The sequence below is a fragment of the Rosa chinensis genome, chromosome 5 (genome assembly GCF_002994745.2).
Source record: "Rosa chinensis cultivar Old Blush chromosome 5, RchiOBHm-V2, whole genome shotgun sequence".
NCBI classification, from domain to species: Eukaryota; Viridiplantae; Streptophyta; class Magnoliopsida; order Rosales; family Rosaceae; genus Rosa; species Rosa chinensis.
In genome coordinates, this window is record NC_037092.1 from 74,243,896 (window position 1) to 74,257,367 (window position 13,472).

At 40.0% G+C, this 13,472-nt stretch overlaps 7 non-coding genes across 7 annotated transcripts; all 7 read left to right on the forward strand.

The window, feature by feature from the left end:
- Positions 1 to 3,776: 3,776 nt before the first annotated feature.
- Positions 3,777 to 3,937, forward strand: LOC112168512. Its single transcript, XR_002924274.1, has one exon. It is a non-coding gene; the product is annotated as a U1 spliceosomal RNA (small nuclear RNA).
- Positions 3,938 to 5,331: 1,394 nt separating this feature from the next.
- LOC112168595 lies at positions 5,332 to 5,448 on the forward strand. Its single transcript, XR_002924354.1, has one exon. It is a non-coding gene; the product is annotated as a U5 spliceosomal RNA (small nuclear RNA).
- Positions 5,449 to 6,765: 1,317 nt separating this feature from the next.
- Positions 6,766 to 6,960, forward strand: LOC112168583. The gene has a single exon (XR_002924343.1). It is a non-coding gene; the product is annotated as a U2 spliceosomal RNA (small nuclear RNA).
- A 1,769-nt stretch (positions 6,961 to 8,729) lies between these two features.
- Positions 8,730 to 8,846, forward strand: LOC112168591. Its single transcript, XR_002924351.1, has one exon. It is a non-coding gene; the product is annotated as a U5 spliceosomal RNA (small nuclear RNA).
- Positions 8,847 to 9,373: 527 nt separating this feature from the next.
- On the forward strand, positions 9,374 to 9,525 carry LOC112168587. Its single transcript, XR_002924347.1, has one exon. It is a non-coding gene; the product is annotated as a U4 spliceosomal RNA (small nuclear RNA).
- Positions 9,526 to 11,923: 2,398 nt separating this feature from the next.
- On the forward strand, positions 11,924 to 12,118 carry LOC112168556. Its single transcript, XR_002924317.1, has one exon. It is a non-coding gene; the product is annotated as a U2 spliceosomal RNA (small nuclear RNA).
- A 967-nt stretch (positions 12,119 to 13,085) lies between these two features.
- On the forward strand, positions 13,086 to 13,245 carry LOC112168599. The gene has a single exon (XR_002924358.1). It is a non-coding gene; the product is annotated as a U1 spliceosomal RNA (small nuclear RNA).
- Positions 13,246 to 13,472: the final 227 nt, after the last annotated feature.

Sequence of the window (13,472 nt, forward strand, 5' to 3'; positions counted from 1 at the left end):
GGGAAGTCCTTACACTTTGTGGGTCTTCATCATCAGAAGAAGAGTCTCCAATTTCAGGCTTTCTGGCTACAACTTTCTGTTTGGCAACCTGACCAGTGGCTGGAGGAACATCTACTGTGCGGTCGCCAGAGGGCCGAGCACGTCCCTGCTACATTAAAGTTTGAGTAAGGGGGAAAAGAGTGAAGCTAAGGCGAAAGAAGAAATAAAAACATTCAAAGGGCAAGTTACCTCTTGTGGTGGCTCGCGGATAACAATGCCAGCTTGAGCAGGACGCGGGGCTCCCGTGGGTCGCGGAGCCGGCTCGGGTACTGGAGGTCGCGCCTCAGCTTCAGGGAAGCGAGCAAGTAGTTAGGTATCAGCGTCATAGGGATACAGCAGATCTTGGAAGATGGTTGCGAAGAGTTCATCATCCCGTTGTCTCCAGTAGTTGACAGAAACTTCTTCCCACCATTGATCGTAATCTTCGGAGGTCCCATCAACAGGAGCAAGGTTGTTGGCCCATTGAGGGAGATCAACCAATGCAAGCATACTTTGGGCTGGCGGAGGCCCAGTTGGGGGACCAATTCTGCGCCAGGAGGTGTTGTAGTTCCAAGCGTCAAAGAGGGGGAATGGCACTATGTTAAACACTCAGAGTAGGGCGGGGATGTGTACCTTGCCTCGCGGCAGAGCCATCGGCCACGAAGAGTGTCAGCTGGTGGTAGCGGTGGAATGTCATCGCAGCGGAGGAATGGGAAGTAAATTTGGATCCAGAAATCAAGAATCCAGAAGGGGCCTGAGATATTGGTTTCGAAAGGATGCATAGTGGCCTGGTATAAAATGCGGTAGAGGGCGCCCAAAACCAGTTGTTTGAGCCCTACGCGGTGGCCGTTGTAGAGGGCCGTCGCGAGAGAAGTCCAAGGTCCAGTGGGCTTGTTGGCAGAGGTGCAGATGATGAACTTGCACAGCCAGTACTCTAGGAAGGAAATACCTCCGGTCGCGTTGTGTTCTCTACAGTAATGAGACAGCCACCTTGGGTAGGAGCTGCTATGAGAACTGCAGCCGGTTTGTGCCATTGTTAGAGTGAAGGTGACGGAGTCAAATTGGCCATGTACGTAGGGCTCGTCGTCAATGGGTAGCCCAGTAATCGTGAGGATGTCCAGCAGAGTGATGCCCATTTGGCCGAATCGAAAATCGAAAGTGTTGGTGGTGGTAGTCCAGAAACAAAGGAAGGCGGCCAGTGGTGAACGATTGCCACCGCGCGGAAGGCTAAAGAAGAGATCAATAGTCTGAGTAATACTTGCCGCGTCCCAACGAGCCAGATCTCGCTTTCAGAGTTCTGCCGCGGTAATGGTGGCGGGCCAATACCCTATTTTGGCTCTGTGCTGATGCGCGCCCCAGCTAGTGAAATCTCCAGTCGTTCTTCTGAGGACCGGAATGGGTCGTCGGACGGGCAGGCCGTAGAGGGCGAGTGCGTCGTCCGGGATGGAATCTTGCGGTGAAGGTCCTAGTCCGGCATGGTGGTTTGGAAGTCTGAGGAGCAGGGGTCTTTGGATGATGTGGATGAAACAGCGGGCACCTACGCTAGTTCCCCAAGTATGGGCGACTTTCTCGTTAAGTTCCTCTTCCTGATCGATGATCATCTTCTTTGGGGGAGCCATTTCTTGGTTTCTGTAGGGAGGTGTATGGAATAAGGAGTTTTCGGGGTTCAAGAGACCGGAAGGGTTTCTGATGTGACAGGTCTGAAGTGGCTGCGGGATTTAAATAAGAGGTTTTGTGAGGGAAACGATATGACGAGAAGAAGTTTTACAAAGCGAATGGACGCGATCCTCATTAATGGCCTCGTTTCGATCGTCAGGCGTGTCGTTTAAGTCCCCTTCAACCAGTTACTTCTCGCGGGCCTGATTTTGGGGCCTGAGGGGGGGGCAATGTTTGAGCCCAAAAGTATTTTTGGCAAGATCCCTTAGGGGATTTAGCACAACGGGCCGATACCTGCTGCCCAAAAATAAGCCTACTTGGGTTTCGGCTATAGCTTCGCCCATTCCGTGATCCATAAGGAAAACGAGCCCTTATTGGAATCAAGTAGCGGAGATTGAATAGGAAACTTCAATCAATAATCCTTCTATGGTAAGGAACTGTCGAAGCCCTAGGTATAAATACCATGTTTCAAGGACGAATTAGGGACAACTCTTCAATCAACTAATTATACAGATTATCAAAGCCTCTCCGGAGCAAACCTACCTGCAACCCATCGAAGCAAGGGTAACACCCTCGCGACTCAGCGAAGCTAAAGTCACGCTTTAGCAAAACCCGTGCTTTCTCCAAACTTCCCAATGATTGCTCTACTCAACCCACAACGTTGAGTATCGATTCGGTGTCTCAAAGAGATCACAACCAAAGTCCTTATCCGTAAGGCAAGAAGTCCTTTTCCGAAAGGCATAGAGAAGAACCTGGTGACGAGGTTGGTGCTCTTCTCGTCCACAACGTTTGATCAAGAAGTCAGGTCAAGGGATTCTCCGACGACTGCACCCCACGGTGCTAGCACGCCTGCTCATACGCTCAAAAGAGACAGTTTGCCCCCATACTGGTTTTGGAGCCAAACAAGCACGATTCACCAATTGTCCAATTTCAATATGTATCTCCATTGAATGAGTATTGCAGCGTGAAAACAAAATAGAAGCTAGAGAGGCTTCATGTCTGCGCCAAAGATATAGAGGAGCTCTTGAGTGCCATAGCACTATAGCAGTGGAAAAGACATTGAGTAACTGTTAACTCGCCACCTAGTGTTTAATCTGCGAACAACAAAATTGAAAATTGAACTAGGTACTATACCAAATATGAACTTCATAGCTAATAGATATGTTCTCTTAGCATCAATATGCAAAAACTTTGATGTACATACATATTTGTATGATTCCATTTGAATTATACAAGCTATTATTAGAACGAGACCTTTCCACATCTATACATTAGCAACTTCGATCAAAGTCTGCTGGAGAGAGGTTGGCCGCTCACCTTCTGTTTACAAAAGAGATGCACAAAGCTCTTCGTTTTGTTTATTGTTTCAATCTACATCAAGAGTCCAGTTGTTTATCAATAATTCAATGTCTTCCTAGGACATTGCCTTAGGCCCTTAAGTTGTCGCTTTCATTACAATTCAATCTATATCATGCGATTTAGAAACAAGCTCACTGAGATTGATGTACTAAAATTATCGACAATGTCGTAGAATATTGATTTGAAAGAGCACACTACAAAGTGTTAGGACTTTGATAGCTTCTACTTTGTATTTGAACAAAATATAATCGAAACCACAGCTTAGCGAACTGAGTTGGAGTATCCTAGTTGGGCCAGGAAAGCATTAATTCCAACACAAAGCATACTGCGTTTTCTAATGTTGTGGAGTACAAATAAGTCAATCTTGATAACACAAGACCTATATGAGGTCTTACTGAGGCACCAATATTAACCCAATTACATGTGTTCATGCATCTCTAGCTATGTAATCTCATTCATTAGGCTCGGTTTTCATGTCTCTGTTTTTAACCCTAAGAAGGTGGTGTTGGAACAATAGAACTGTCAAATCCAGACCGTGTAAAGAAATTTAGGCATGAAACCAACAAATATTGTGACAATAGAAGACATAGTTGATACATAGTGTACTGTGTACCACTTGGTTTTTCAAGCAGTTTTGTAGTCTTTGGTAATTGATATGTATTAGTTCTGTACCACATAGCAAACATGAGGAAAGTGGGGAGGCAAGAATGGGTATAAAATAGCTGGACCTATGCAGCTGAAACATACTTACCTGGACGGGGTTTCTGGGCGATCAAGAAGGCCCATGGCCTAGATTGGTGACCACCATTGCACTTGGGAGGGGTGCCCATCTATGGTCTCCCATACGTGGGAGAGCCAACGTCATAATTTGTTGCAAGGGGGCCTGCGTTCGCGCAACCCCCACCAATTCTAGTCCAATTTCTACTTTTTTGCCTTTCGGAATGCTATTTTATTATTTTTTAGGATACTTTTTAATTTTGGTGTTAAAAATATTGTGATTCCTTGGTGAATGAAGAAACTTGACCGAAAATCCGAAATCTACGACTATTAGCAGAACTCTTCTCTAGCCTTCTCCAGCTGTTAAACTTGAATTGATGGAATCCATTTTAGTTTGTCCAGCAACATCAGCATTATTTCTGATTTTCTTTAGGTTCATTGATGATTGTGTTTCCACTGGACAATGCCTTTGATTTAGGCACCAGTTTTGGTCTCACCCTTTGGGTCAGGTTGCGATTCTGGTTTGCATATGACTGAGTAGGTGTTCATCGTTGTTTTATGCACTATAACGTTCTTTTGTGTAATAGTTGACATGTTGTCACACTAGACCATGGTTCTGATATATAGCTTTCTCAGTATGACGTGCAAAACTATGCCAAGAGAAAACTGCTGCTATAACTTCATGTAGTTTCTTATAATGGCCATATGCATGTCTAACATCATGATGTTCATCACAGTGGGCTAGCTTTCGCAAGTACCATAACATAAACATAAATTGGATCCGGTTTGAATACAACAAAATCAATGGGACATAAGGTCTTTGATGTATGGCAAGAAATGCTTCAGATTTTATGACATCTATAATAGATCAGAATATTGTCCCTTCTGTTACTTGAACTAGCACAAAGGTAATGGTAGCAGTGAATTTGTAAATCCATTAAAATTTAATAGTTGATAATGAGTGACAATTTTTCATGAAGAATATCAGTTGCTAAATGTGCAGTAACTTACTGCACAAAAGTCGGACGTGCAGCTTCGTTGTAATGGCGCGGGGTCTGTCTGTGTACTCATCTCTTAGTTGAAGATAGATAGGAGTTATTTCTATTTAATAATAGCTAGCTTGGATCTATGACTCTATCAATATCCAAACTAAAATTTCATACGCCTGTATTAGTAAAATTGATAGCGATGGACTATAAGTTGGACTGATTAAGTGAAACCTCATATCTTGGTATAGTCTAATACGAGCAATGGACATATCCAGAGTTGAGCATCAAGGCCTAAATGATGAAATTAACAAGGCATTACGAAGAATTTTAGTACTTTTAGTGAGTTTTTTTTTTCTTTGAATCCTCTTCCTCTTTTAAATTAAATTGCAGAAGTGCACTGGATTTGTAACAAATTAAATCATTATGAGGCTATTTGGATTTGTAATGGATGTTCTGAAACCCCGTATGGTTTTTTTATGCAAGTTGACTTGATGTGTAATAGGCGCAAAGCATCCAACATCGAAGGATAGAGAAAGCGCTGGCTACAGTGAGGGATATAAAATAAAGCAGCTCAGCAATGTTCAATTTACGGAGCCATGCGTTGAGCACAGAGCGAACTATTCTTTCGCCTTTTACTAAAGAATACCGTGTGCGCGGCTCTTTAAGTGGCATACGCCTATTTTTGTAAGGGTGCATCTTTGTGGGTGCCCCTAAAAATTTAGTTTCAACTGATTATTACCTGCAAGCCTCTTGTTAAGAAAATTATCCACAGAAGATTGTTACCTTGTGATGCCTTTTAGACCTGCAAGTGGATGTGGCTTAGGATTGTGATTCAAATTTGATTACCAGATTATAAACTTAAATATCCCACTGTAGTTGCTATGATTTTTCTAATTAAGAGAGTAAAATTTTTTAAATGAGACAGTAGCACTTGAAGCCAACTATCAGAATGTTGTATCCTCTACGCGACAAGCAATATGAGTCTATGATTGTGAATGGATCGGCTGTGAAGCTACCAATCTGAATCAGCTGTAGCTGCAAATCAATCAGATAAAGATCGATGAAGATGAAGGTGGAACTAAAGAAACCTATGAGGTTGTCAGAAGAAGAGTGGAAGAACACATTTTGTACTGTTTTCTCTGTTTAAAGCGTTGCAAATCAACTGTTGTATTATATCCACTCTGATTTAACATTTCAGTTTTTTATCTGCTATGTTTGTGGATAGAAAGTTGTTCATAGTCAATTAGTTAACTACGGACTCAGTTCAAGCAACAGTTTTAAATGCAGAATATTCAAATATTCAATCGTAGAAAAATACCAAGGATGGAAAAAAATTAGTTGCTGGAATCCCTTAAATTATAGAATATCTTTTAAAAAGAACTCGTAGAAGTGTGATTCCTGTACTAAATAATTTCAAGTATAATTGCAAGCTATAGAGTTTATTTCCATGAGTTGAGATTGTCCTTGATGCACCGGAAGTTGTTGCAGTATGTTGGAGTGAAGATGTGAATTTGAGTGTACATGCTAATTTGATGGTTGAAACTCAAACTTTGTTGCTGCCTTAATTGGCTGATTCCTACTCTGGCAACAGAGATATCGCTACCAAAGTTAGATGAAATTGCGCAATGGCTTTCGGAGACCAGCCATCTTCAGTACCTTGAGAGTCACTACTGTTCTGCTAACTTGAGACGCCTGAAACAAAAGCTGCACTCCATGTCTTAATTTTTTGTCATATAAGTGGGACTCTCATTGGCCCAAATCTCCAATTTACGTTGTTCTTTGCAGAAGGCAGAGATGGCCGATTGCCCTGGATTTTATTTGTATAACGATCTAATATGGGGTAGAGTACAAGTGAAGTTTAATGCCAGGACTTGGGTTAGTGTCAGTGTAAGCAACCACAAATTCATCAGTAAAATGCTTAGCCCCTTTGCAATTATAAAAGATGAATAAGTATACCACATCCTTTCTGACAAGAAGAACAGAAGTGTATAGCCATATAAAAGAGAAGAGCTAGACTAAACAAAGCATACCTTTCTCGGCCTTTTGGCTAAGATCAAGTGTAGTATCTGTTCTTATCAGTTTAATATCTGATACGTGGATCAATGGTTCACACGATATTAAATTAATTTTTTGAAGGGGTGAGTCCACCACAATAGCTTGCTATTGGGGCTCACGCGTGTCATCCTTGTGTTGCACTACAGCAAGGTTTGGCGCACCCTACCAAATCCAGTTTAAATCATAACAGCCCCATTATATTATTTCAGACAATTTTACCGGAAGTAAACCTTTACAACTACACAATCAATAAAAGAATCGTCTTCTTACCTTTACCTGCTAGTTTTTTCTCGTTTTGGTCTGAATTTTTGACTGTAACGGTAAATGTATCTGATGCTATACTGAAATTGATGTAACTAGGTGAACTGAGACACCGGAAAGTCCAGTATGATTTCCTGGAGAGTTAGCCGACGATGTTGATGGTGCACTGATGAGTGTTGCAATGTTATTAGGTGTTGTTAGTTTAGATGTGTTTGGTTGAAGAAAATAGATGTTTGTGCAGGCATATTTAAGTAGGTTGTTTTCGCTTTTCAGTCCCATTCTCGTCATATTTGATATTTTGTTAGAAATGCAATACTAAGATTTTATGAAAGAAACGAATCAGGTTCTTCCAAAGCCAAACTATATCTATGTAGGCTAATTTGGTGCCCCATACCAGATCAAGTTCAAATTTCCGCTTCACATTTGTATTACAATATCTAACATTTGAATCAATTGAATGTGTACAGTAACTCATTCTGTTCTACTGCCATTTATCTGAGAAATTATTTATCTTATTTTTGCTCCAAGAAAGCCAAAACTTGAGTCTCAGAAGTACTGAACTTCTCTTTTTGATCTTAGAGAAGCCAAAAGGGTTGGTTATTTAGGGGGTTAAATTCCTGTAAATGGTTAAGAAGGTTAAGTCACTGTTGCAAATATTTGAAAAAATAGTTATATAAATTGATCGAGTTTCGTAATCACTTCAAATAGTATGTTTAGTGATGATTTTTGAAGCTATGCATCTAGCTATCCTCTAGAGGATAATAAGGAGTTAAGGACTAATATGTACATAGGTGGCTTCTAAAAGAGTGCTTTCAGGCTTCAAATTCAAGTGATTGGATCTTTTTCGAGAAGGAACTGGTAGAAGATGCATCTTTGATTTTGGTCGGTTTAGCACGATAGAAGAGGATGAATATTATGCTCAATCTCATATCAGAAGTACCCTAAAAGTTTCTTCATCAATGATCCCCAGGGTGAACATTTCATCGAAAATGTTGGCGACTCTAGGCTAGGCTGCTGCAGATGACCATATATTAATAGATGCATACAATTAGTAATCGTATAAAGACATTGTCTCGATATATGGCAAGCAATGCTTCACATGAAATTTGGTGTTTGAAAACATTTTCATGGTCAATGTTCTCGAACACCTACTAATATTTCAAGATTTTGCCCATATATGTAGCACAAATGGTTGCAAGGAATTCTATTTTGGGCTTATTAATTAGCCATCTACAGGGAAGCTGAGTGACATTTACATGAAGAACAGCAGTAGTCAAACCTGTGAGCAATAAGTCTGCAGCAACATTATGCTGTGCAGGTCTGCAGTTCCTTGTGAGAAACATACTAGTGACACTAATTATGAACCACACAAGAAACTTGGACGCTGCAGTTTCAATTTAATAGGGGCGGGCATCAAATGCACTCTTAATTTTCTCATTTTTTCGACATAATTAGGAGTTTAGGTTGGCTAGAGGAAGTCCTGGAAGCGTGGAGGACTAAAGGAAATCATTATAGTGCTGTTACTTGGTTCTTTTATTAAGTCCATTTGGATCTCTCATATGGATGTGAATTATAATATGTGACAGGCTATGAGTCCCATACCTTATGAGAGAATGAGATGTTCTAGTGTCAGGGGCTATAAAATAAAGCAGCTCAGCATTGTGTAACTCACGGAGCCATGCGTTGAGCACAGAGCGAACTATTCTTTCGCCTTTTACTAAAGAATACCGTGTGCGCGGCGCTTTAAGTGGCATACGCCTATTTTTGGAAGGGTGCACCTCTGCAGGTGCCCCTCAAAATTTAGTTTTGAAATAATTAAAGTACTGTTTTGAAACAAAATAACAAAAAATTCATGAACCTCATGAAGAGCAAAACATTTCAAGTCAAGATTTAGTTTTGAAATAATTAAAGTAGTGTTTAGAAAGAAAAAAATACTCAAAATTCATGAACCTCATGAAGAGTAAAACATTGCATGCTGATGAAATGCGTAAGAAGAATAAAAAAAGCCTATTTGAAGCTCAAAAGAAATTTAGATAACCCGATGAACCTATTAAGTTACCTGGACTTCAAGAAGAAAGAAATTGTATGTTAGAAATCTAGTATACAGTTTTATTTCTAGTTGATGCTACTTCACATTTGGCGGTTTGAAATCAAGTATCACTCAACAGATAAAGACCAAAAACTCAAAAAGAAAGGATACCAAAGTGCATAGATATAGCCTAACTATCTATTACAATTGACTAAGTCCCACACTGAGAAGAGGCTGCGCTTATTTGGTCATGTAACTATAAAAGGAGAACTAACCTAATGAGTAAAGCATCTTTGCGCTTGGGGCAATGACGCAGCTAATGAGGTTCTAACCGAGGCGCGTCTATTGCTGGTTGAAAACTATTTCCAAACCCCCTCCTGGGCCTGGGTTCAGCCTTGTGCCCTCGAGAATTTCTGGAAGGGCTCCCTTCGGGGTAAAGCCCTACAATTCTAGTATCAAATGTTTAAATGTTTCTCTTAAGATGACAATGCAATAATGGTAGTCCTGTGATGTATCGAACTTGTAACAAAACAACGTAGATCCTGAAGTTCTGTTGATGTGATATGTGATGTATCAAACTTAAAATCAAACAATGTAGATCTCAATGTAGAGTTTGTCAGTATAGAGGCTGACGGGTCCGGTGGCAGAGGTTATAGAGGCTGATCAAAGAGAAGCTTGAGATCTGTACGTTGATGTAGAGCTATATAAAGAGACTATATACAGAGGCAGAGAGAAGTTTGAGATTTGTTGATATTAGCTATACATCAAGTGGAAGGAAATCCACGTCTGTTGATATAGGCTGATCCAAAGATCACTTTGAGCTTGTTAGCACGATCCAAAGAGAAGTTTGGACAAAATCAAGTCTTTTTTCCCTTTGTCTTCCAAATCTAGGAAGTCATTTATCTAATGTAAGAATCTTTTATTCTATGATTAGAATGAAGTAGTAATTTTTGGAGCAGAATCTGTTTAAAAACAGAACGAACGATCTAAAAGAGCATGTTTTGTAGAACAAAATGAAATGCATAATACGTCTGAGAGAGTTATTATGATTACTAAAATGAAATTTTTTCTCACTGTGGCTTTGTAAATATAAATAATTTGTTGTTAGTAATGAATAACTAACACTATTTTTGACCATATACTTTAGAATTAAGAGGAAAAATGAAAACTCCGCAGGAACTTGTATCCGTCAGAGCTTGCTACAGGTATGTGAATTCTATGTGTCTTTGTATGCACCCTTAATACAATTAATAAAAACTGAATGCGGTCTTGGCTCTTTCTCTAAAAACACCTCTTCAGAACTTGGCAGCTCAAGACTGAGGCTTTCGTTTCAGGACCTGTACATATATGAAGGCCATTGAAGTCCACTTCAAACATGCATGGTATTAACTTTGCAGCTGTGGGAGCCGCAGCCCTTCCTCCCAACAGCTCGATCGGTACCGGCTTCATTTTCTCTGATCGAATCAATACCATCTCAAGAAAACCTCAAGCTGAATTGCTGATTAAGTAGGATTTCTTGCTGAAGTTATCCAGTGTTCGACGTACGAGTTTGCTAAATATAATTAAGGTTTCGTTACTAGTTACTGCCATTGAAAAATTCCAAAGTGCTGTATGTACGTGCAGCAGTGCATGTAGGGTGTTCAAAAATTAGTATTTCATTGAAAAGAAGAAATGCTAACTCGATCGGCGCTTCTCAGAAACATTGGTAAATTACTAAATTCATGTGTGGGATTTATTCATGCATGCATTACTTTTCCTTCCTTTATTCCACCATGGCCTCTTCGGATTGCTTGGCCAACATGCTTAAGCCGTATTCGAGCAATGCATTTTTGCTGTTCACACATTCTTAGAGAATGAAATTCAGTTGCAAATAGCTTGGCCAATTTAGGCTCGGCTTCAAATTTGTTGGCTTGGTATCAAAATCCGCCCTCTATGATCACTCGGCACCTTAATATGGATGGGTTAGGTTTCACTCACCTTCGTACCAGTTGATGTCCATGTTTTCCTTTTTTATTGTTATGAAGGGGTTTTTTAAGCTATTGCTGGTTTCAAAAAGAAAAAACGTCTGCAAGTGGAATGAGAATGAAGGAAGTTTATATGAGTGCCAAGAGGATTCTGTTGGAATGCTGTTATTGCTCAGGCCTTGTGAAGAGGTTTTTATTTCCTAGAAGCTATGCACAAGTCTAAGCTACAAGCTCCACATCATGGAGCTGCATGGGAAATTTTGTTGTTTTCTTTTGAGCTTGTACAAGAGGAGGGAGAGTTTCCTTTCTTTCATCTTCCTTTGGCAGTTTTGTTTACTCGGTAACTTTTTCTTTATTTTTAATAAATCGAATAGGGGGATAGGCGGTGGGTTATCAGAGTGGTGCAGACCCTTCACCTTCGGGCTTGAGGGTGGGACATGTTCCTCACATTGTTTGTCTCTAAGGAGCTAATATCGCCTAATCCCTTATTCTTAATTTAAAAAAAAAAATTGTGTGGGATTATTCATCATGAAAAGCGAAAGAGCATAACCATAAAATCTATCATGCAAAATCATTATTCATGATTTTCTTGTTGTATTCCTTCATGTAGTATCTGATACCAAGCCATGCATGGATATTACGAAGCAATAATCAGGTACGATAGAGCCAATTGAGTTATGATAGTAGCCAATTGATTATGGTAGTCCCTCAATTTATATACTGATGATGGAGATAAGTTTGAACATATGATATACTCAGGTGGCGGACATTAGTTTATGCTAATTATAAGCGGTTGTTGTCCCACACCCCTAACATGAGGTAAAAAAAGCATCTGAAGAGGTGTATAAATAAGGAGGCGCTAGACTCTAACACTCATACCTTTCTCGGCCTTTTGGCTAAGATCAAGTGTAGTATCTGTTCTTATCAGTTTAATATCTGATACGTGAATCAATGATTCACACGATATTAAATTAATTTTTTTAAGGGGCAAGTCCATCACAATAGCTTGCTATTGGGGCTTGCATGTGTCATCCTTGTGTTGCACTATTACAAGGTTTGGCGCACCCTACCAATTCAGGTTCAAATTTGACTAGAGGTCTGTCATTCATCTCTTGCTGTGTAGCGTTCACGGGCAGATGACCCAACTATATACACGCAAAACTACATGCATGTCTCCCATGCTTTTCTTGAAGGTAATTTTGTAGCTAAGCAAAGTATGGTGCTTCTCATGATAACATGATCTTTCTGATCCGGTTCCGTTGAGGTAGTTCCTAGATGGTGTATGATGAGAGGACCGGTCTCTTCCATAACTCTTAGTGGTAAACCATTCTTCTTTAGGATTGAGGGTGGCCCTCGTGTTAACAGTAATTGTCTGCAAGGAGCTAATATTTATTCCCTTATTTTCTTCACACAAAAAAAACATGTAGTTGAGTCCACCAGGATGCACATTAGTCTTCTGTGTATGCAGAGGATGCGAAGCAAGTAAGAGAGTTCATACACTAGCTGGTGTAAATGGCGGCATGTATAGTGTCTCATATTTTCCCCTCAACTGTTAGAACATTTGATTGAGCTTCAATCGTTTAACTTCGATCCTTTTAAAAGTTCATGTAATATGTGCCACATTAAGTGGTAATGAGTCACATATAATAGTGGCTAGAATTAATCAAACTGTAAAATAAACTATTTGAGGCGTACAAACACCATTATTCTCTTAAACGAAAAAAAACTCACCACTTTGAAAAAAAAAAAAAATATTAGACCGAGAAAGAGAAGAGCAAAGTAGTTCTTTTGTAGTAGAATTCTGCCATCCCATTAAGTTCATCTTGGAGGGTTTAGAAAGGATTAGAAGCACAAGCCTTTCTTAGTTAGCACTCAGCTTTGGAGCTTATTACAAATAGGACTTGAGAAGATTATAGGGTTATTAGGGTATAATTCATATGTTGAAAATCAAATCTAGCAAGTTAAACCACATCGGAGAATGAGTAAAGTAGACAAGGGTCGGAGAAATAAATATGGATGGTGGAGCAACATTAAAACATACTTACCTGGACGGGGTCAATGGGTGATCATGAAGGCTCATGGCCTAGGCTAGTGACCTCCATTGCACTCTGGAGGGGTGCTCGCTTAAGATCTCCCCGAGAGGGAGAGTCTACGTCATAATTTGTTGCAGGGGGGTTTGCGTACGCGCAGCCCCCACAAATCAAGTTTAAATTTTGTAATTCATTCCTTATTGATCTTTTTCGGTTACTAATCAGACCACTGTCGACGCTAAGTCCACCCACAATTACAAATATATAAAAATTGTATGAGAAAATATTGCTTCTGAAAAGTACCTTTGGTAAATCATTGATTCGTTGTTTTGATATCGCACGCATATATATGCTTGTTAGAACTATCACCATCTTCATGTTTCATATATATGCT